Here is a 23453-nt window from a genome sequence, read left to right as displayed (position 1 = left end):
TTCCTATTTAGCATTAAATGTGGACAGTTAAGCTCTATTTACAAAACAGCCAGTGTGGCTGTGAAATAGACCTCAGTGAATGTTTAATAAATATAGACAACCAAAATGAACTCTGGAAGTGCTCTAACCTTCAGTTCTCTCATCCCTCTGCCAGAAATCTGCCCCCCAAAGTTATTCTACAAAGAGTATGTGGTACTTGTGTGCTCAGTCGTGTCTGATTCTTTGCAACCCCATGGAATATAGCCCTCCAGGCTCTTCTGTCCATGAAATTTTCCAGGCAAGATTGCTGGAGTGGTTTGCCATCTCTTACTCCAATATGTGTATGTATATATGTGTGACATGTATATATATATATATATACACACACACACACAAATGAATGAAGTAGTGCTGTTTGCAGCAACATGAATGGACCTAGAGATTATCATACTAAGTAATGGAAGTCAGAAAGAGGAAGACAAATACCATATGATGGCATTTATATGTGGAGTCTAAAATAAGATGCAAATGAACATATCTATGAAGCAGAAACAGACTCACAGACATAGAGAACAGACTTGTGGAAGCCAAGGGGGAGAGGGGTGGGGGAGGGAAGGACTGCAGGTTTGAGATTAGCAGATGCAAATCATTTTATAGGATGGATACACAAGGTCCTGCCGAATAACACAGGGAACTATATCCAATCTCCTGTGATGAACCATAATAGAAAAGAATATGAAAAAGGAATACATATACACACACACACTTATCAATATATATAACTGAATCACTTTGCTGTACAGCAGAAATTAACACAACATTGTAAATCAACTATACGTCAATAAAATTTTTTTTAAGTTATCCTATGTCTAATGACCGCAAGCCAACCAACCAGCCAGTTTGGTGTGGGAGACTGGAAATTGTGCAGGTATGTCACTTTAAGATCCAGCCGTCACTTGCGTCTGATCCTGGACCACTCTCCTTTCTGAGCTCAGTTTCCTTAGATGTACCCTGAGAATAATCCTTATGTCACAGGGCTTTTTAGAGGATTGAATCCCATATGAAGCAGCTAAGCACACCAGAATCATTCAATAAATGTTCCTTTTCATCCTTCATCCGGAGGCCTCGTGAGCCTAATGCGGGTGCAGAAAGGATGCTTACTTAACAATCTGGAGTGAAGCAGTTCTGGGGAGCGAACGTGCATCCTTGATTTCATCATGTGCCAGAGGACGGAAATGAACAGCCTGGCGGATTGCGCCCCAGCCCTCGCAGCTGCCTCTCTACTGAAGGATTTACGTTCTGCGTGATTAGGCCTGAAATGGACAGGAAGCTTTATTGTGCCAGGCTGGCAGGGCGTGGAGGAGCAAATTGATAAAGACACCTGGGTCAGTGGCAAGCGGGGTGTTTCCTAATTTATAGAAACACATCGAGTTCTATTACTCAGCCCCTTCCTTTCTGCTCCTATCTCACCACCCCTCCTACCAGACCTTCTCTGCCCCTCCTTGACAAATGGTGACTTATTTATGGGCAGGGAGAGGATTTACTGATAAAGATGAGGCATTGGCCAAACCCACAGCAAGTATATTACCAGAGAAGCAACATCTGGTCATTTGACTTCATATAGCAAACCTTTGCTGGACTCTCTCTGCCAGGTGCTGGGACATCAGTCATGTGGGAACACATAGGTCAGATCCTGTCTCAGCTTCTTGGGCAGGTAATCTCTGAGTCTTGTTGCCTCCTTGGAATAAAATAAAGATAATGCTGGCTCCTGCCCCACAGATAGTAAACCCTCAGTGGAAAGTAGCATTAATTATCAATGTTGTCCACCCACATTTCCAGACTACAAACCTTGGCATCTTACATTACTCAGCCATAAAAGGAATGAAATTGGGTCATTTGCAGAGATGTGGATGGACCCAGAGTCTGGCATATAGAGTGAAGTAAGTCAGAAAGAGAAAAACAAATATTGTGTATTAACACATGCACGTGGTATCTAGAAAAATGGTACAGATGAACCTATTTGGAATAGAGACACAGACATAGAGAATGAACTTTTGGCAGTGGGGAGGAGAAGCTGGGATGAACTGCGAAAGTGGTACTGACATAGGTACACTACCTTGCATAAAATAGCTAGCTAGTGGGAAGCTGCTGTATAGAACAGGGAGCTCAGCTCAGTGCTCTGTGATGACCCAGAGGGGTGGCATGAGGGTGGGTGGGTGGGAGGAGGCTCAAGACAGAGGGGATGTAAGTATACATATGACTCATTCCCTTTGCTGTACAGCAGAAACTAACGCAACGTTGTAAAGCAATTATACTCCAATAGGACTTCCCTGGTGGGCCAGTGGGTAAGAATCTGCCTGATTGCTCCGGGGACACATGTTCAGTTCTGGTCTGGGAAGATCCCATATGCCATGGGGCAACTAAAACCATGCACCACAACTGCTGAGTCTGCACTCTAGAGGAGAAGCCCCCACAATGGGAAGCCCACCTAACACAACTAGGGAGTAGCCCCCACTCGCTGCAGCTAGAGAAAGCCCTTGAAGAACTGAAGATCCAGTGCAGCCAAAAGTAAATAAAAATTTTAAGATACATTCCAGTAAAAAAGAAAGACAAGAAACCTTTCCCCATTGACCATATGGAGGCTCAAGATGTCAGATTTGCAGACAGTATCCCTTCCTTCTCAGATCAACTATACTTAGTTTATTTCTTCTTTGGAATTTTGCTATAGGGAAGGACAAGGACGTCCGAGGCAAGAGCAAGGCACTAACGTTTACTGAGAAACTCCTTTGGCGCAGGCAAGATGGCAGTCATTCCAGATGATTCCATTAAGCAGCCTTCTAGCGGGTCGCTTGCCTTCAGTCTCTCCCTGTCTCTCATCCTCCACAAGAGCCAATATATATTCCTCAAACTCAATTCTGATCTTATTTGGGCCTAAAATCTTCAAGAGCTTCTTATGAGCTGCCATGTGAAGGTCATTGTCCTTGGTCTGGCAGGCCAGAATTTTCATGCTATGGTTCCTGGTGGACATCTAGCCACTATTCACTACCACCTCAACAGTCCACCCGGATCATTTACATTCCAAGTAATCAACTTTCACATCATCCATGCTTTTGTGATTGCAGACTTTTATTGATAATGCATTGAGTGTACATATTAATTTGGGAAGGACTGGCATCTATAAGCTGTTGATTGACTCTTCCCAACCAGGACCATAACACATCTCCATTGATTATGGACATCTTTCATGGTTTTCAGTAGGTTTTACAACCACCTTCTTATAAATCCAGGTATTTCCAGTTAATCCCAAAGAGTTTTATCATTTTTATAATTGCTGCTCTTATGAATGGTGTCATTTTTTACATTACATTTTCTAATTACCTGTTTCTGATCAACAGGAATACTTTTTTTCTCTCATGTTTAACTTGTATCCAGTTACTTACTGAGCTCTCTAATTAGTGTCAACCCCTTTTAGCTGAATCTCTTGAATTTTCCATTAAAAAAATTCTAGCCATATCCTCTATAAATTATGACTTTTTTAAACAGAATGGTAACATTTATCATAAGGATATTGAAAGTATGTTAGTCTCTCAATCATATTCAACTCTTTTGTGATACCATGGACTATAGCCCTGCCAGGCTCCTCTGTCTGCGGGATTTTCCAGGCAAGAATATTGGAGCGGGCAGCCATTCCTTCTCCAGGGAATCTTCCTGACCCAGGGATCAAACCTGGGTCTTCTGCATTGCAGGCAGTTTCTTTACCATTTGAGCCACCATACTGAAGCAACTCACAAAAACCAAAGGCCCAGAAACAAGCAGAATCAGATTCTCTAATACCATGAAAATTCTGTCTCTCCATCTGCCTCTTTGAACCTAAAATCAGCAGTCCAATGTCCATTTATTTTTGTATACATTAAACTGTACAGTTCTTTCCTTGTTTATTTCAGTTAGTTTATACATTAATTCAAAAGCTCTTCTTGTTATTAAAAAAACATATATACAATACTTAACTAAGGATTACTTTTGAAAGACATGTTTTTCAAGAGTCTGAAAATTCAAACAATATAAAATGAATGTTTTTTCACTCAACACTTTGAGACAGATAAATGTTGATACATGTTAACTGCAGTCTTTTTAAAAATAGCATACAGGAAAATTGGATTATTTTTGGTGTATTGTTCTCAGTTTCAGCACATATATAGATTTGCATAGTTGTTGTCTAGTGCTATGTCATGTCTGACTCTTTGCAACCCTATGGACTGTAGCCTGCCAGGCTCCCCTCTTCATGGGATTTCCCAGGCAAGAATATTGGAGTGGGTTGCCATTTTCTTCACCAGGGGGTCTTCCTGACCCAGGGACTGAACCCACATCTCCTGCATTAGCAGGTGGATTCTTTACCACTGAACCACCTGGGAAGCCCATATAGATTTATAAAACCACCACCAAAATCAGGACACAGATAATTTCAAGCAATTCATTTGTGCTGCCCCTTTTCTAGTCAATGCCTCCTTCTATCCCCAAATCTGGGCAAACCCTGATCTATTCTTCATCACTACAATTCTGCCTCCTTCAAAATGTCATAAAATTGATTCATACAAATCATGACATTTTGGATCATCCTTTCTTATATTTGTATCTGTGTGTGTCTTTATTTTTTCTTGTCTTACTGCTTTGGTTAGGATGCCATTGGATTCTGTTGATTTGTTTGCACCTCCCCAACTAGACTTTAGGATTCTAAAGAGTGGGGATGGTGTCTCCTTCAGCACCTAGGCCAGTTCTGAGCCAATGTAGGTGTTTACTCCATATTTGTGGAATACAGAAAGGCATTGGTAATGAATGGGCTTCCTGTGGGCCACCACGCAAGTTTCTCAAAATACCAAAATCTTTTTCCGAGAAAGGGGCATCTTCTAGTGCCTAAATGGCTCATAGGCCTGGGAAGAAGCCCCCAACCCCATTTTCATTAATTAACTTGTCAAGACACAAAAGGAAAATCCTGCCTATTACATGCTCACTGTGCCACATGGAACTGTCAGCCTCTAATTAGAACTAATTAGCTAATGCGCATTTCAAATTTGGAAGACAAGAAGCTCTGCTTGTGTACTTATTTGGTGTTAATTATCATGGAAACCTGTTTCAACTCAGTGACATACTCAAAGCACTGAGACACTTCTTCCCACAGGCCCCAGGAGGTAACCAGTGTGATGCTGGCTGCCAATCAACAGAGCTCTCTTGTTATGTCAAGATCCTGGGGAAAAGTGAACTCACAGCTCACCAGGAGTTTTATTAATGCTTCCCTCTCAAGAGGACTTTAGTGGAGAATTCAGGATATTCTGGCAATCTCAGACCAAGAGTTCCGAGTTCAACAGATAAATGGAAATAAAATTAGGTTGAGTTAGATCTGGATCCAGATGCCCACATTAAGTGAGGCAGCAGGAAGGGTACCCCAAACCACTGTCCATTGGAAGGACTCTATCTAAAAGATATATCCCCCCTACTAGACCATGGTGGCTCAGATGGTAAAGAATCCGCCTACAATGCAGGAGACCTGGGTTCAATTCCTGGGTTGGAAAGATTCCCTGGAGGAAGGCATGGCAACCCACCCCAGTATTCTTGCCTGGAGAACTCCCATGGATAGAGGAGTGTCCAGAGGAGATCACATGGACTGGCGGGGACAGCCCATGTGGTTGCAAAGAGTCAGACATGACTGAGCGACTAAGTATAGCACACAACAGACCATGTGGGATGACTGCTTCTTGTACTTGCCCCCAAAATGAATGTAACAACCTTCTTGTCTTGAGATTTGTTTCATTTCACACTGAGGGATGTACTGTGAGAGCATATGTAATAGGGACTCATCTCCTAACACAAATGCTCATTTGGTGCTGATGACCCATAAGGTGTGGGTCTTTCTCCCTTGCTTTATAGCCATTGACATATTTGGATCCAACTACTTATCCAGGCCATGGTCAGAGTAGGGATCAGAGTTCACATTGGTGCCAGTTGAGCATCCTGCAGATCTAATTTCCACAGCAATGACAAGTCCTGCTTTATCATTCCTGTAAAATGCCACTGCCTATTGATCATTGGTTAGTCAGAGCTGGTCATGACAAATATGATGAGGAGAGATCAATGATTGAGTGATGGAAACTATTTCAGCATCAAGGATTTACTTCTACCCTAACCTCAGCACCATGGAAAAGAAAATAAGACATTGAAAAGGTAAATAGAATTTTAAAAATAATCTTTAAAGATCAGGTTCTCTGTTAGCCAAAGGTTTAATAAAAGTGAGCTCCACAATAAGAGAGATGGAGGGGAGGGCTTATTTTTCCTTATATCTCACAGTGAACTTATTTTCTTCCCTTGGGCGGGGTCCTTCCTAATCTGGATTGATTCAGATTGTAGCTAAAGCCCCAGGGGAATATGAAGGCATACACATTAATATGCATAAAAATCACCTGGATTTGGTGTTAAAATGCAAATCTTGATTCAGTAGTCCTAGAGTGGAATCTGAGGTATCTTGTTTCTAAACAGCTCCCAGTTGATAGCAATGCTCTACAACCACACTTTGAGTGGCAACGTGTTTTAGTTTCTTCTTGTTGCTGTAACACATTGCCACCAATTTACTGACTTAGAACAACACAAATTTATTCCCCTAAAGTTATGGAGGTCAGAAGTCTGAAGACCGTCTTATGGGGCTAAAATCAAGGTGCTGGTCAGACTGTTCCTTCTGAAGTTTCCAGGAGACTTTTCAGCTTCTAGAACCTTCCCATACCCTTGACTCACAGCCCCCCTCCCACAATGACAGCCCACCAACTTTTGCTTCCAATGTCACATTGCCTTCTCTGAATCTGATCCCCTTGCTTCCCTCTTAAAGAGACCCTTATGTTTACACTGGGCTTCCCTGGTGGCTCAGATGGTAAAAATCTGCCTGCAGTGCAGGAGACCCAGGTTCAATCCCTGGGTCGGGAAGATCCCCTGAAGAATGAAACGGCACCCCGCTCCAATACTTTTGCCTGGAAAATCCATGGATGGAGGAAGCTGACAGGCTACAGTCCATGGGGTTGCAAAGAGTCAGAAACAACTGAGTGACTTCACTTTCCTTCTTCTTTCTTATGTTTACACTGGGCTTCCCGGGTGGCATGTGTAAAGACTTTGCCTGCCAATACAGGAGATGCAAGAGACTCGGGTTTGATCCCTGGGTCGGGAAGATCCCCTGGATTAGGAAATGGCAACCCACTCCAGTATTCTCACTTGGAAAATCCCATGGGCAGAGGAACTTGGTGGGGTACAGTAAATGTGGCCTCAAAGATTGGACACAGCTGATTATTGGCCCCATATGGATAATTCAAGATAATTTTCACATCTCAAGATCATTATCCTGTCCACCACACAAGGGATTAAAGAAGCAGAAGAAAATGGTGAAGGATATGAATTGTAATCCAGGCAGATAGATGGTTAGTATTTGGAGGTGGATTGGGTTGACAACTGACTAGAGGTTGCAAAGAGGCAATATTTGTAGCTCCTCTTATATGGGTACATGGGTGGGCAAGCCATGAGGACCGTACGGGAGTCTGAGAGGAGGTACTGGGGTCCTGGCCTGAAATGAAGGCAGGGTTTCAGAGACTGCAAGAGAGCTCAGGTAGGAGCCTGGTAGGGACTGACTCTAGAAGCAATGGGAGACTAAACTTGCCTGCTCCAAGTCTCATTTGACAAGGACAGAGAATCAAAAAGATCCTGCTTCTCTCCCTTACCTCAACTCCCAGTGGGACCTGCATTTCTGGCCCTAATTATGACCGGAAAAGGACTGGCAGGCAAAGTGTTAGTGACAGAAGCCCTGAGGGAAAGTGACCATATCATCTCAGAGATCCTAATGGCCAAGAAAAGGTCAAACCCACTCTTTGAAACTTAAAGGAGCTTTCAGAACATCCAGATAAAGATTGGCATAGGCTGTGACAGAGAAGGTGGGCAGCTCTCAAAGCCCTGGTTCTGACCATTTGTGACGCCAGGGAGAGAGGCTTGGGTTTTTAAAGGTCAAGGAAAGAAGGGAACTTGGCATATCCCCAAGGGATGCTTGGTATGAGGATGACACAGACGCTAAAAATGGATGGGGAAACTAAAGCCCCAAAGAGCTGGAACTGCAAAAATCATTCAAGGACTTCCCTGGTGGCACAGTGGGTAAGAATCCACCTGCCAATGCAAGGCACATGGGTTCGATCCCTGGTCCAGGAAGGTTTCAAATGCTGTGGAGCAACTAAGCCCGAGAGCCACAACTACCAAGAGCCACAATTACCGAGCCCACATGCTACAACTACCTAAGCCCTCGTGCCTAGAGCCTCTACTCGGCAACAAGTCTGATACTACAACAAAGAGTGTCCCCTTCTCATCACAACCAGAGAAAGCCCGTGTGCAGCAATGAAGACCTAGGGCAACCAAAATCAATAAATTAAGTTTTTAAAGTCTTTTTTTAATTTAAATTTCTTTAATTGGAGGCTAATTACAATATTGTATTGGTTTTGCCATATACCAACATGAAGCCACCACAGGTGTACACGTGTTCCTCATCCTGAACCCCCCTCCCGCCTCCCTCCCCGTACCATCCCTCTGGATCATCCCAGTGCACCAGCCCCAAGCATCCAGTATCATGCATCGAACCTGGACCTGGCGATTCATTTCTTATATGATATTATACATGTTTCAATGCCATTCTCCCAAATCATCCCACCCTCTCCCTCTCCCACAGAGTCCAAAAGACTGTTCTATACATCTGTGTCTCTTTTGCTGTCTCGCATACAGGGTTATCGTTACCATCTTTCTAAATTCCATATATATGCATTCAGTTCAGCTCAGTCGCTCAGGCATGTCCGACTCTTTGCGACCCCATGAATTGCAACACGCCAGGCCTCCCTGTCCATCACCAACTCCCAGAGTTCACTCAGATTCATACCCACAGAGTCAGTGATGCCATCCAGCCATCTCATCCTCTGTCATCCCCTTTTCCTCCTGCCCCCAATCCCCCCCAGCATCAAAGTCTTTTCCAATGAGTCAACTCTTCGCATGAGGTGGCCAAAGTACTGGAGTTTCAACTTTAGCATCATTCCTTCCAAAGAAATCCCAGGGTTGATCTCCTTCAGAATGGACTGGTTGGATCTCCTTGCAGTCCAAGGGATTCTCAAGAGTCTTCTCCAACACCACAGTCAAAAGCATCAATTCTTCAGCACTCAGCCTTCTTCACAGTCCAACTCTCACATCCATACATGACCAGTGGAAAAACCATAGCCTTGACTAGACGGACCTTAGTCGGCAAAATAATGTCTCTGCTTTTCAATATGCTATCTAGGTCGGTCATAACTTTCCTTCCAAGGAGTAAGCGTCTTTTAATTTCATGGCTGCAGTCACCATCTGCAGTGATTTTGGAGCCCAAAAAAATAAAGTCTGACACTGTTTCCACTGTTTCCCCATCTATTTCCCATGAAGTGATGGGACTGGATGCCATGATCTTAGTTTTCTGAATGTTGAGCTTTAAGCCAACTTTTTCACTCTCCTCTTTCACTTTCATCAAGAAGCTTTTGAGTTCCTCTTCACTTTCTGCCATAAGGGTGGTATCATCTGTATGTCTGAGGTTATTGATATTTCTCCTGGCAATCTTGATTCCAGCTTGTGTTTCTTCCAGTCCAGCATTTCTCATGATGTACTCTGCATATAAGTTAAATAAGCAGGGTGACAATATATGCATTAGTATACTATATTGGTGTTTTTCTTTCTGGCTTACTTCACTCTGTATAATAGGCTCCAGTTTCATCCACCTCATTAGAACTGATTCAAATGCATTCTTTTTAATGGCTGAGTAATACTCCATTGTGTACCACAGCTTTCTTATCCATTCGTCTGCTGACAGGCATCTAGGTTGCTTCCCTGTCCTGGCTATTATAAACAGTGCTACGATGAACATTGGGGTACGCATGTCTCTTTCAATTCTTTTTTTTTTTTAATCATTCAAAACAAGATAAGCATTCATGGTTCAGTTTAGAAGAGCAAAGCTCTCTCCTATCTCAGCCTTGTCCAGCCATTGCCCCTACTCATTTCAGACACTTATCATTGCTCTCTTAGATTACTGGAACTGTGTCCTATCTGACTTCCTGACTCTAGTTGTTACACACACACCCTCCAATACCAGCTACCACAGTTAAATTCCCCCAAAATACACCACATATGTTCAACACCCTCCTCCCACTAAAGAACATTCAATGACTCCCTAGTATCTAAAAAATAAGACCCAAACTTGGACCATGCCCTTTGAGGCTCTTTGTAATCCTGAAACCGGGTCCCCCTAAGACCAAGTTCCCCTGATGCATTTATGATTAGCCTCTCCATCCAAAACTTTATTCCCTTCCTTGTCCTGTCCCTGTCAGCCACAGGATGGAGAAGTATCAAAGATAAGAGGGAGTTGAAACCAAGCAGGACCCTGCGAGGCCCTCCCAGGTACAAGAGCCCCTCCAAGTCCCCTGATTCTTGTTTGTAGAAAAAGGCTTTAGTCTCCTAGACCTTCCTTGAGTTCTGAAGAGCAGATTCAAGCAGTCACTAATTAGGGAAGGGCAGGAAAGCAGAAACAAAGGAAAAGCAGCTTGGGGAGAAAAACACTAGTCACTTAAACAACAGTTCAGTCATCAAACAAACTGAGTTCCTCCTCCAGGGACATAGATAACAACCTGGTGTTTATATTTGAGTTGTTCTGCAGAGACTAAGACCCCCCAGCTCAGGTGGAGGGTGGAGACTACATGCTGACCACCAGCCCACTGGATCCAGAAGGTTGGTGGTTAAGATTTCTGCCGCGCCCTGTACAAGGATATTACGTGGAAGATCTCAAGTCTCAGCTCCGTGAAGTCATCCTGGCCACAGATGTCTCTAATCACGCCTTGAATTCTAAAACCTTGCATTATTTTGATGCTGATGTGAATTCTCAGTTCTATAGTTCACGCATCCCCCAATTCAAATGTGAAACGTTATTTAATTGACAGAGAAAAATCCTTCCAAGAGGACCATGAAAATGCAGAAATCACGTGGGGACAGGTGTCCTGAAGCAATTAGCTAAGAACAAAGACAAAGACATAATTATCCATTATGTAAACACACAACCACTTAGTTTCATGCAGATTGTGGTCAAGATACTGAGAACTAGGGAAGGAAATTTTAAAAAAAAATTTTTTTTCTGCCTCTTCTCCCAGTTCATTCTCATTCTCTTTGAAAATCAGGCTTCCATATGGTTAAAATGAGGTCTCTGTAGCATTAGGGATCTGCAGGCTTAGCTCATTAATACTCATTAATAAGAAAGGCTCATAATAATAACCCCTCACATCTGTGCAGCCCTTTATGGTTTTAAAGTGATGCCATATGCATTATCTCATTTAATTGCCTTCAATCTGTGGGAAGCAGGGACCGGCTAGAGGAGTTCATTGATTGAAGAGAAGGATACCCCAACCCAGGGACCACAGGGGAAGTTGAGAAGACCAAGGGGGGCCTGAGATGTAATGAGGAGATGAGATGGGTAAATCAGTTTAGTGTAAAGCTCTGAATTACAGGAAACTCTTTAAAAGGAAACACTGCCAATGCTACTTGCAAGCAAATAAAGGAGCAGAAATAGATTTAACAGGGCTGCCTAGAACGGGTCTGGCTTTCCTGAGCAGATAAAAGAGTTAATTCATATTTAGCGCAACTGAATGTGGCCCATCAAAGACTAGACTTGGCTTCTTTTGCAGCAATGTGTATGAAAAACCATGCATTCACTGAATAAGGATCGTTCTTGCCTGTGGCCTTTGTTTTCTCCATAAGCCGAAAGTGGTGTTCCTGCTTGTGCAACACGGACACTCACACTTACACACCTGTGATACCGTGTAATGAGGAGGGTCAAAGTATGAGCTCTGGAGTCACAGTGACTTCTGCTCCATTCCCTTGAAATCCTTCCCATTTGCAAGTTACATCACCTCTCTAAATTTGAGTTTCCTCCTCTGTCAAAATGGTAGTTGTACAACAGAAAATAAGGCAACTTTGTAAAGCAATTATCCTCCAGTTAAAAAAAAAATGCTATGATAAACCATAATGAAAAAGAATATTTTAAAAGAATGTATATACTAACACATGTATAACCAAATCACTTTGCTGTGCAATAGGAATTAAAAACATTGGAAATCGACTACACTTCAATAAAAATAAATAAGAAAAAAGAACAATATTTCTTATTTCATAATGTGGCCATTAAAAATCAAGTCAGATCATCAAAACAATGATAATAATGGTTTCTTGTCTCCTCCACTAGTCTTTGAGGCCCCAAAAGTGCAGGGCCCACAGTGGATTTCTGCATTCATCTGGGAGTCCACTGTAGGACAACCGTCTTAGCAATGCGGCCAGGCATAAATGGTCAATCCAAGTCCCAGGATTAAAGAGTGTCCTGCATGTAGTAAGTATATGATCATTGTCCGATCTTATTGCTATGTATTGTGCGTAGTCACTCAGTTGTGTCCGACTCTTTGCGACCCCATGGACTGTAGCCTGCCAGGCTGCTCTATTCATGGTGATTCTCTAGGCAAGAATACTGGAGTGAGTTGCCATTCCCTTCTCCAGGGGATCTTCTCAACCCAGGGATCAAACACAGATCTCCCCCATTGCAGGCAGATTGTTGACTCTCTGAGCCACCAGGGACTATTTTTCTTATTGTTATAATCTATTAATTAATATGTGTGACCTTGAATTTTTTATGGAACTCTTAAGAGAGTCTCCTTTATGACTATTTGGGGAGCCCAAGGTTCAGGGAGGTTCTCCTACAGTAGCTCATGTAGTCGATAATGCCTGGTCTGGAGAAGGGGTTCTCCAGCTGCTTCTGCCTCCACTCCACAGTGGAACTCCAGGCAGCCCACTTTGACTTTCCCCAGGTCTCAAGCCCACCAGCCTTCAGACTATAATTACATTATCAGCTCTCCTGGGTCTCCATCTTGTCAACTGAAAATCTTGGAAGTTTTTCGCCTCCAAAATTATGTGAGCCAATTCCTGCTAATAAATCTATATGTCCTCTTGGTCCTAATCCATTGAGGCACTGCCCAGAGCTATGAGTAGAGTGGAATAATCATCCCATTAATGGTGCCCATTCTGATTACTGGCTGCAGATATCACTGTTAATCAATGCCTCCTGAGAGGCAGCCTGCTGGCCCAGGCTCAGGACTGGAATCCTCTGCAAGGGAGGTCCTGGCTGAGTCCATGCAGCAGGAAATTCTCTAAGCCAGAAGTTCTCACAGTATGGCCCCCAGATCAGTAGTATCAGCATCACCTGGGAACTTAGGGATGCATATACTCAGACTTCACCTGAGATCCTCTGAATCCGAAACCCTAGAGGTGGAGCCTAGAAATCTGTGTTTTAACCAGCCCTCTGGGTAATTCCGATGGACATTCTAGTTTGAGAACCACAGCTCTATAAAGCTTGGTGATGGGGAGAAGGGGTCTATCCATGGAACTGAGGCAGCAGGAGCAAGAAAATTTAGGAGTCTGGGATCAGATCCTGATCCTACTACTCACTATTCTTGAGACTTTGAGCAGAACTTTGTAAGCCTCAGTCTTCTCATCTTCAAACAGACAACACAGTGAATGTCTTTTCAGATACCTGCAGGTCCTCGGGATTTATAAAACCTCCTTGCGTGGAGAACATGCACAAAGCAATAACCTGGACCTTACACCCAGTTCCAGCTCTCAAATTTTTACTTTCCTTTCCCCTCTGGCCAATGAATTCATGTTTCCCTGAAAATACCTAATTCTTTCTCATCTTTGCAGTTGCTCAAAACTGTTCACTTTATGTTTGTGATTTCCAAACTTTAATATGGCGTATGAATTTCCTGGATATCATATTAAAATCTAGATTCTGACCCCTTAGGTCTGTGGTAGGACCTGAGATCCTGCCTTTCCCACAAGCTCCCAAGTGTTGCCAATGCTACCAGTCCATAGGCCACACTTTGAGTCGTAAGGGTCCAGACAAGACAGCCAGCTCCCGAATTCTACCTGAGAGAGTTCTACTCCCCTTCCACTGCCCAGTTCTAATGCTATAACTTCTGCAACGACACTGAGAATAGATTAGCATACGGGTTGGACAGCAGAGAAGCTGAGGGCCAAAAGAGCCCTTGGAGGAGAGGAAAAGTCAATCATCCTGGCATGAAGTGGTCACTGCTCCATCTGGGGAAGACGGCAGGAAGAAGCATTTGAGGGGAAGACATGACCGAGAACTTGGAATGAAGGTCTTGGGCTTATTGTCAAAGAATTATCGAGAATTCTTACAGTGAACCAGCCTTACAGTGAGCAGATGATACTTGTTAAGTCAGAGAATAGAGGAAGAGGAGCAGCTTCCTTCCTTCCCTAAGGAAGCATGTCATCAATATCAGTGTGGACACACAGAGTTTGGGGTACCTGTAGATCATTCAACTGCAAATGACCAGTTAGGTACTCAGATACTTGGGCCTGGAGCTCAGCAGAGAGGTCCACACTAAATGCTGTAATGTGGAGGTCACCTTTGGGCAGAATTAATGTATCAACAACCTCAGATATGCAGATGTACCACTTTAACGGCAGAAAGTGAAGGCAGTTGATGGTGCTGGAGAAGACTTTAGAGAGTCCCTTGGACTGCAAGGAGATCAAACCAGTCAGTCCTAAAGGAAATCAATATTCCATTTCCTAAAGATTTCCTTCCTGAATATTCATTGCAAGAACTAGCTGAAGCTGACATTCAATACTTTGGCTACCTGAGGCAAAGAGCTGACTCATTGGAAAAGACCCTGATTCTGGGAAAGATTGAAGGCAAAAGGGTGGCAGAGGATGAGGCGACTAGGTAGCATCACTAACTCAAAGAACATGAGTTTGAGCCAACTCCAGGAGATACTGAAGGACAGGGAAGCCTGGTGAACTGCAGTCCACAGGGTCACAAAGAGTAGGACATGACTTAGCAACTGAACATTGACAACAATTAATAGCTGAGATTGTCCAATGGTGGATGAAGAAGGCAGCAGAGCTACATAGGCAGTGGGGTGCAGGCACCCACCCATCAATGCCCTTCCTATCTTAACCCCCACAACAGGCCATTCTTTATGCCATATATCCTTAACTCAGGGACTTGGAGGGGCTGGAGATCTCAAGAGGAGCTTAGATATCTTCTTGGTGGAAAAAAGTATGTGAAAACATTATGTTACCAGAGCTGTTCCAAGTGTTTGCTCAAAATCCATCAACCTCCACTGTCAGCAGGAATGTCCTTGCCCAAACCCCTACCCCCCCCCCCCCACTTTTAGCAGGCATGAACAGAAATCTTTAAGTTAAAGAAGCCAGAGATAAGAAAGGACGCTACACACATACAAAGAAAACAACCAGATAGAACCAGCTGGGACCAAGATAACAATGAATTTGACCTCCAACAGACCCTGAGTCTTATACTATATGCTGATTTTACTATATTAACATGTTAAATGACACATCTACCAGTGGTGGGACTGGAGATTAAGAACCAAAAAAGGATAAAAAGAGGGTGGTACCCCACTCGCTCAAAACAGCCCTGCCTGTTTCCTGGTAGTTGAGTGCACACACCTCCTGATCAATAGCCCCACTCCTCCTCCCTTTGTCTTTACTCTTTTAAAATTAAATCCCTCTCACAGGGTTGGGGAGAAGTTGACTTGTGAATTTAGTTCTCATTTCTCCATTCTTTGGCCATGGAATAAAGCTTGTGCAGGGTGGACCTCATCTTTGATTTCCTTATTCACCGACTCAACCCAGAAGGGAAAGAGAACCCTCCCCTGCAGAGGCAGAAAGCCTTGGCCAGGATAGAGCCCCATCAAGGTCCATATGTCTTAATTCAGTAACAGAAGCAGTTAAATCTGAGTTGAAGACTCAACTCTGCCACCCACTAGCTGTAAGACTTCAAGCATGTTGACTCAACTCTCAGAGTCTCCATTTTGTTATTTAAATCAGAGCAATCATATCATTGACAGAAAAAAAAGATGTAAAACCTAAAAATTAGGAATAATGCTTTGGTTAGGAATTATGTTTGGGGATTTCCCTGGTGGTTAAGACTCTGGTTCCAATGCAGGGCCAAAGGTTCAATTCCAGGTCAGGGAATTAAGATTCCCCATGCCACAAAGCATAGCCAAAAAAAAAAAAATATATATATATATATATATATATATATATATATAAATTTATATATTTTTTTAAGAATTGTTCTGTTTGGCGGACAAAACTGAGGACTTAAGCCTGGGACCCAGCATGTCAGATAACTCCGAGGGACTGCTCTGAAAAGGCAAGGGAGGAGTCAGGATCTGCAGGAGTTTTTGCAAACAAAAACAAAAAACACATGGTGAGAACATCAAAAGATTCAGTTCAGTTCAGTTCAGCCCAGTCGTGTCCGACTCTTTGCGACCCCATGAATCACAGCACGCCAGGCCTCCCTGTCCATCACCAACTCTCAAAGTTTACGCAAACTCACGTCCATCGAGTCAGTGATGCCATCCAGCCATTACTGTTAATTAAAGAAAACCAGATATCTCAAGTTAAGGAATTTAGTGCTTTCCTATGTTTGGGAAGATGCAAGATTCTGGACTCGCTCAAATCATTCCTTTGTTATGCATCTGAGCAATCTGGGGCCAGAATCCTGTGCTTTCTCCGCCTGAGACTCCTCAGGGGGTGACTCACTGGGGAGTGGCTGCAGCAGCTGCTGCTAGATGGTGTGCCTCCAGCTTCCCTCGGGGAGGCTGTAACGTGATGCCTTGATGGCTGCAGCACCCTTTGTTGACTGCTAAGACAGGCAGTGTTTTTCGTTCCCAATATCTACCCAGCAGGATAGTTGGGGAATCGATACAAGTGTATGTTTATGATGTGTTTTCTGGCACGCAATGGGTGCTCAGGAAACATGAGCTCTCCTCTCCCTTTCCTCCCCATGGGCGCCCCATGAATTAAATGACTCTCAGTGGTGACCATCTTGGGTAGGGGTGCTTTCAAATCTGCCTTTTCCAACCTCTACTCCATGGGGCTCAGGATGTTTGACTGACCTGAAGCTGGGATTTCTATCACCATCTTTCTTTGTCTCACCGAGGCAGAGCCCCATGCACTTCTCTTCTGGAGTAACCCCATCTCTATGTCTGAACCTTAAAACTATAGCTGCTCACATTCCCAAATGCTATATCCCATCTTAAGTATTTGTTGAACAAATGCATTTACACATGCAAAATCCAATCCAAGCTCTGAGATGTCAAAAAACTTGCCCAGGGGCAGAATGCTGCCTTAAATAGAAGGTCACACAGTTGAGTGTAAAATACATGCAATTTTCACATTTCAGTGGTATCTGAACTTGGCTTCGGTTCAGTACGACTTATGATTTATTTTTATTTTTAATTCTCCTTCTCTCCAGCCAAAGTTTGGAGTGTGCAAATGGAACCGAATGGCTCCCGCATTTGCCAAGGTCATTCTCCATCTGTCCCAAGAGGACAGCTCTGCCCTGTGTGACACTGCATGTCCTGCTGCCTCGGTGATGTTGTTGTGGACACATCTTCCCTGGGGCATAATGGACTTTCGGGGTCAACGTTATTGTTCCTGGCTTTACACTACTTCTTCTTAATGTGCTTATTGCCTCAAAAGGAGAATGCTGTAGCCAAAGTGGTTGATATTGCATTAGGCTCTTGAGAAGAAGAAAGCAATTCACAGTGACATGAAAAAGAAAACAGATGATGGGGAACAAGCGGAGCAGCTCCATCCCTCATGTTTTCAATTGGGCTTCCTAGGAGGTGGGTAAACAGCATAGTCCTTCTCTCCTCCCCATCACTCTGGCGGTCCTCATCCACTCTGGAGCTGAGCTAGGCCTCCACATGCCCATCAGACGCCATTATCACCAGCTAGCATCTTCCTAAGATCTACCGAGCTCTCTGGATTTTAGAAACAATTGCATGCCCTTGGCAGCAGGTCTTCATTTCCTAAAGCCTTTCATTAAACAAGAAGGCAAAGCATCCCGTTCAGGGCTTGGGGTTCAAGCTTAACAGCACCCAGCCCAAGCTGCAGTTCATAACATGGAGGGAGGGATGGAATATTTGCTTATTAATAATGCACCAGCTATTAATAGAATTGCCAGGCCACCACAACACCAGTGTGCTCACTGGGCTCCTGGGCTCTCTACCATACACAGCTTTTCACCCTGAAACTTACACAGAAGAATTTGCAAAGGCCTAGGCAATCTTTCCCAAAATATTGAGAAGTAAGCAGTCTATAGACTCCCCACCCAGACTGGCACAGAACTTGTAATGACATAGATGTGTGGTTATTTGAGTAAAGTCTGTCTTCCCCATAAAGCTGTGAACTACATGAAGAGAGGGCTGATGCCTGTTTTGTTCAGATTTGTTTCACAGTGAGGGAGAGGGGTCAATCAATATTTTGAACAGGGGACAATGAATGAAAACTGCACACAGAAAGAGTGGAACCTCTTTTAAACCTCTTTATTCTACTACCCAGCCACAAGGCATGCTGGGTATGGGGAGGAAGCTGGAAGACTGAGTCTCAGTTCAATCTGCCATAATAATCTGGCTTCATAAGGGTCAGTAGGCAGAATCATAGAATCTGCAGGGGGTTGTAAACCATCTCTCCCTATGTATTCCATCGATGGTCCCAGAGCTGGTAGATTTATTTCACAGCAGCAGTGGATGGGATCGAGTGGTTCAATGCTCTGGACGTACAACCTGTCTTTGCCTGAATGAGTGAACCCCATGTATTTCCCAGGACCAGCAATTAGGGCTCCACCCATATGAACCCAACCAATGTCTCATCCGACCCTGAGCTGGAGCCAGTCAGTGCTTGACTCATCACACCCATCAGTACCAGGGGCTTTCTATTTCCAGAGAGCAGCCTGTGTGACCACGAAGTAGAATTAAAACCGGAGAGGAGTTCTAAGGAGAAGAAAGCTTTGGCCCATGTTTTTGGGAGCTCTGCTCACTAGCCTTTGCCCTAAACAACATCAGAGTGGACTTCTAACTACCAGCACCTGAGGTTCTTTGCCTGGGGGCTTTCATCCTCTACCAAAGCCCACTTTTGCCCATCTAAGTGGCAGGCCAGGAGATGCTAGGAAATTACCAGATCCTTACCCTACCCCTCACTGCATCCCCCGAAGTTATTGTTCTTGTTCAGTTGCTAAGTCATGTCCAGTTCTTTGCAACCCCATGGACTGCAGGCTCCTCTGTCCTTCATTGTCTCCCCAAGTTTGCTCAGATTCATGTCCATAAAGTCAGTGATGCTGTCTAACCATCTCATCCTCTGCTGCCCAACCATCTCATCCTCTGCTGCCCCTTCTCCTGCTTTCAATCTTTCCCAGCATCAGGGTGTTTTCCAATGAGTTAGCTCTTCACATTAGGTGCCCAAAGTATTGGAGCTTCAGCCTCAGCATCAATCTTCCTAATGAATATTAAGTAGACTTCAACAAACTCTTCATGGGGTTAGTGTGTAAATACCCCAGTTCTCTCATCCCTCAGGTGGGATAACACTGAGGTGTGTTCAACACTGGCTCCTAAGAAATTCCCAATGGATGAAGCTCCAGTCACCATAGGTTTGATTACACACTTGCAATTGGTTTTATGGGATCAACTCTCAAATAAACTATCAATACTTGCACCTGAATCTTAGCCTTAGACTCTTCTTCTGGGGAAACCAAACTAATACAGGATTTATGTATAAAAGCAGATGGTAAACTGGGGAAAGACCAAGTGGTATTTGGTGGAGGTGGAACAGAATACAGGTGTGAATGGGGCAACCCTAAGGGGCCTTCTGTACCAGGCTGAAGAGTCTGGTTTCATCTGAAGGACTATCACCACCTGTTCCTGAAAAACAGTGCTTACATCAGTGTGAGGATGGCTCTTGAGACCAGAAGGGACCCAGCACCATGGAGTCCCATGCCATCCAATATTTGAATCCCTCCCACAGCATCCCCATATCTACTCAAATGATTCCAGCAGATCGACAGCTCAGTCTCTGCCAGGCTGCTCCTATTAGCCAGGTCTGAATCTTACTATCAACAAACTTCTAGAAAGTTCTAGAAACATCTCTTTTGTTTCTTAGAAAAACCTAATTGTTGTCCCATAAGCAAGTCTTTCAACAAACAGGCTACGTCTCCAAACCTCCTCTTCTCCACTCCAGGCTCAGTCCAGGTCATTCCACCATTTTCCGTGTGGCAAGGTCACTTCTCCCTGCTCCATCCCCAGCCCTGCCCTCTTCATGTACTCTGGACTCCCACCTTCAGGAATGATACTCCAGCTGTGATCCAACCACCCAGGGTAAAGGAGGTGTCCAGCATCTGCTCCCTTCCTAATCCATAGGGAAGTGTTGACTAAAACCCTGTCCAGCCCCTCATTCATTCCATTTGTTCAATATACCTTTAGTGCATACTTACAGTGCTGGGCACTGTTCTAGATGCTAGGTATAGATCCATAGGGGTTTTTTTTTAATCTCTGCTATAATGGAGCTTATATTCTAGAGCAGGAGTCAGCAAACTACTCCAGAACAGATCTGCTGCTTGTTCTTTTAAACACAATTTTATGGCAACAGAGCCGTGCCCATTTGTTTGTTTACAAATGGTCTGTTTTCACACTAGAACAGCAAAGTTGAATAGTTGTGACTGAGACTGCATGGCCCGCAATGCTGGAACTGTATATCATCTGTCACTTTACAGAAAACGTCTCCTGACCCCCATTCTAGAGCATCCACTAGAATGCTAGATACTGGAGATACAGCCGTGAAGAGACAAGGTCCTTCCCTGCTCTCCAGCTTATGTTCTGGAAGCTCAACTATGTATCAGGCAATGTTTGGGATTCTGCAATGAGTGGTCAAAGATTCTTTCCACTCGAAATAAAAGAGATTCAGGCACCCCAATGTTCACAGTAGCACTATTTACAATTACCAAGACTTGGAAGTAACCTATATGTCCATCAACAGGTGAATGGATAAAGAAAACGTGATACATACACACAATGGAATATTGCTCAGCCATAAAAAAGAATGAAATGTTGCCATTTGTGGCAACATGGATGGACCTAGGGATTACCATACTAAGTGACACAAGCCTTGCAGGGAAAGACAAATACCACTCAACATGTGGAATCTAAAAAATAATACAAATGACCTTATTTAAACAGAGATACACTCACAGACACAGAAAGCAAACTGGTTATCAAAGGAAAAAGGGCGGGGCAGGGGTCCATTAGGACTATCAGAACAACAGATACATACTACTGTATCAGTTCAGTTCACTCAGTCATGTCCGACTCTTTGCAACCCCATGGACTGCAGCACGCCAGGCCTCCCTGTCCATCACCAACTCCCAGAGTTTACCCAAACTCATGTCCATTGAATCAGGGATGCCATCCAACCATCTCATCATCTGTCATCCCCTTCTCCATCTGCCTTCAATCTTTCCCAGAATCAGGGTCTTTTCAAATGAGTCAGCTCTTCACATCAGGTGGCCAAAGTATTGGAGTTTCAGCTTCAACATCAGTCCTTCCAATGAACACTCAGGACTGATCTCCTTTAGGATGGACAGGTTGGATCTCCCTGCAGTCCAAGGGACTCTCAAGAGTCTTCTGCAACACCACAGTTCAAAAGCATCAATTCTTTGGTGCTCAGCTTTCTTTATGTTTCAACTCTCACATCCATACATGACTACTGGAAAAACCATAGCCTTGACTAGACAGACCTTTGTTGGCAAAGTAAAGTCTCTGCTTTTTAATATGATGTCTAGGTTGTATATAAATATATATACATATATATATATATACATATATATATATATAACACAAAGATTTACTGTATAGCATGAGGAACTATATTCAATATCTTGTAATAACTTAATGAAAAAATTGGAAAAAAATATAGGTATATGAATAACCAAATCACTCTGCTATATACCTGAGGCTAACATAATATTGTAAATCAGCTATACTTCAGCAACAACAAAAATTTTTAAGCTAGGTAGTCCTTTAATAGTCTTTTAAAAAGGACTATTTCGTCATTGAATATTCTAGACAGCCCATTATATGCCCAATTCTGTGCATGGTTCTGGTACAGAGGTGAACAGATGAGATGAAATCCTTACCCCATGGACCTCCTAGTCCAGTTGGGGATCAGGCAACAAACAAACAAAAACACAGCTTTGGAGGATAACATCAATTAAAGCTTTTTGTGGGACCTCCCTTGTGGTTCAGTGGTTGAAACTCCATGTTTCCAATGCAGGGGGCCCAGGTTCAATCCCTGGTCAGCGAACTAAGATCTCACATGCTGAGAGGCCAAAAAAAATTTTTTTAATAAGATAATAAAAATAAATAAAACAAAAAAATAAAAGTTCTGTGTGAACGTAATATAAGCAGGAGCTGGAACTTCCCTGCATGGACTGCCATCCTGTGTTCCCCAATCTTCTCCTGCGCACTTACTCTGGATACAAAGAGGGGCCTGAGGGCTTCCCTGGTGGTGCTAGTAAAGAACCTGCCTGCCGATGCAGGAGACCTAGGAGATGTGGGTTTGATCTCTGGGTTGGGATGTGGGTTTGACCCCTGGAGAAGGGCTTGGCAACCCACTCCAGTATTGATATCTGGGAAATCCTATGGACAGAGGGGTCTGGCAGGTTACAGTCCATAGGGTCGCAAGAAGTCAGACACAACTGAAGCGACTTGGCACACGTGCACACTGACACGTAATGTGGACATCACACTCCAGCCAGCGGGCCTGGGCCTTGGCCCCAGCTAGTTAAAGTGTGAAGGGACACGGATCCAGTGCTGGCAGCGTCACTGACCTTGCAGACACGGCCCCCAGGGGATAGACTGACCCCCCCCCCCCCGAGGCCCGGGGGAGGCAGTCCCCACAGAGGCACAGCATACCCTGGGTATCGTTTTGGCTCCTCCTTTGAGAAGGAGGACGGCTCGATGGGCATGTGAGTCTAACACTTTAAAGCAATCCTTACTGCTTCGTTTAACTAAAGTATTTTTCCACTCAAGTTCCCCTGCTCAAGCATTCCTTCTAATTACCACTTCCCTTGTACAGTATGTTGTGTAGAGCTCACAGGAGTAAGCTCGCAGGGAACAAGCACCCCTGGGGTGGCCAGGAAAATAAGGTCTGGCTCTTAGGGGGCTCAGTGAAGCAGCAGCTCTTACATCTTCCTGGCAGCGGGGAGAAACGACCTAGAAACTGAGCCACCAGCCCAGATGCAGCACCATAGGACCTGGCTCTGAGGTGACTTCGTAAGCTTAGGAGGCACCATCGATTTTGTAGGGGGTGTGGAAGCTCTATCTGGAAGCCTGGAATGTACTAGAAAGTTTCAGTTATTCTGTGGTTTGAGGCACATTCAGTGCTCTACCACGACCTGATTTCTCCATGCATGTACTGAGTTCACTCAACAAATATGCAGTGAAGAACTACCCTGGTGGTCTAGTGATTAATACTCCACA

Source organism: Ovis canadensis, chromosome 13 (genome assembly GCF_042477335.2).
Source record: "Ovis canadensis isolate MfBH-ARS-UI-01 breed Bighorn chromosome 13, ARS-UI_OviCan_v2, whole genome shotgun sequence".
NCBI classification, from domain to species: Eukaryota; Metazoa; Chordata; class Mammalia; order Artiodactyla; family Bovidae; genus Ovis; species Ovis canadensis.
Note: the sequence above shows the minus strand (reverse complement) of the source record.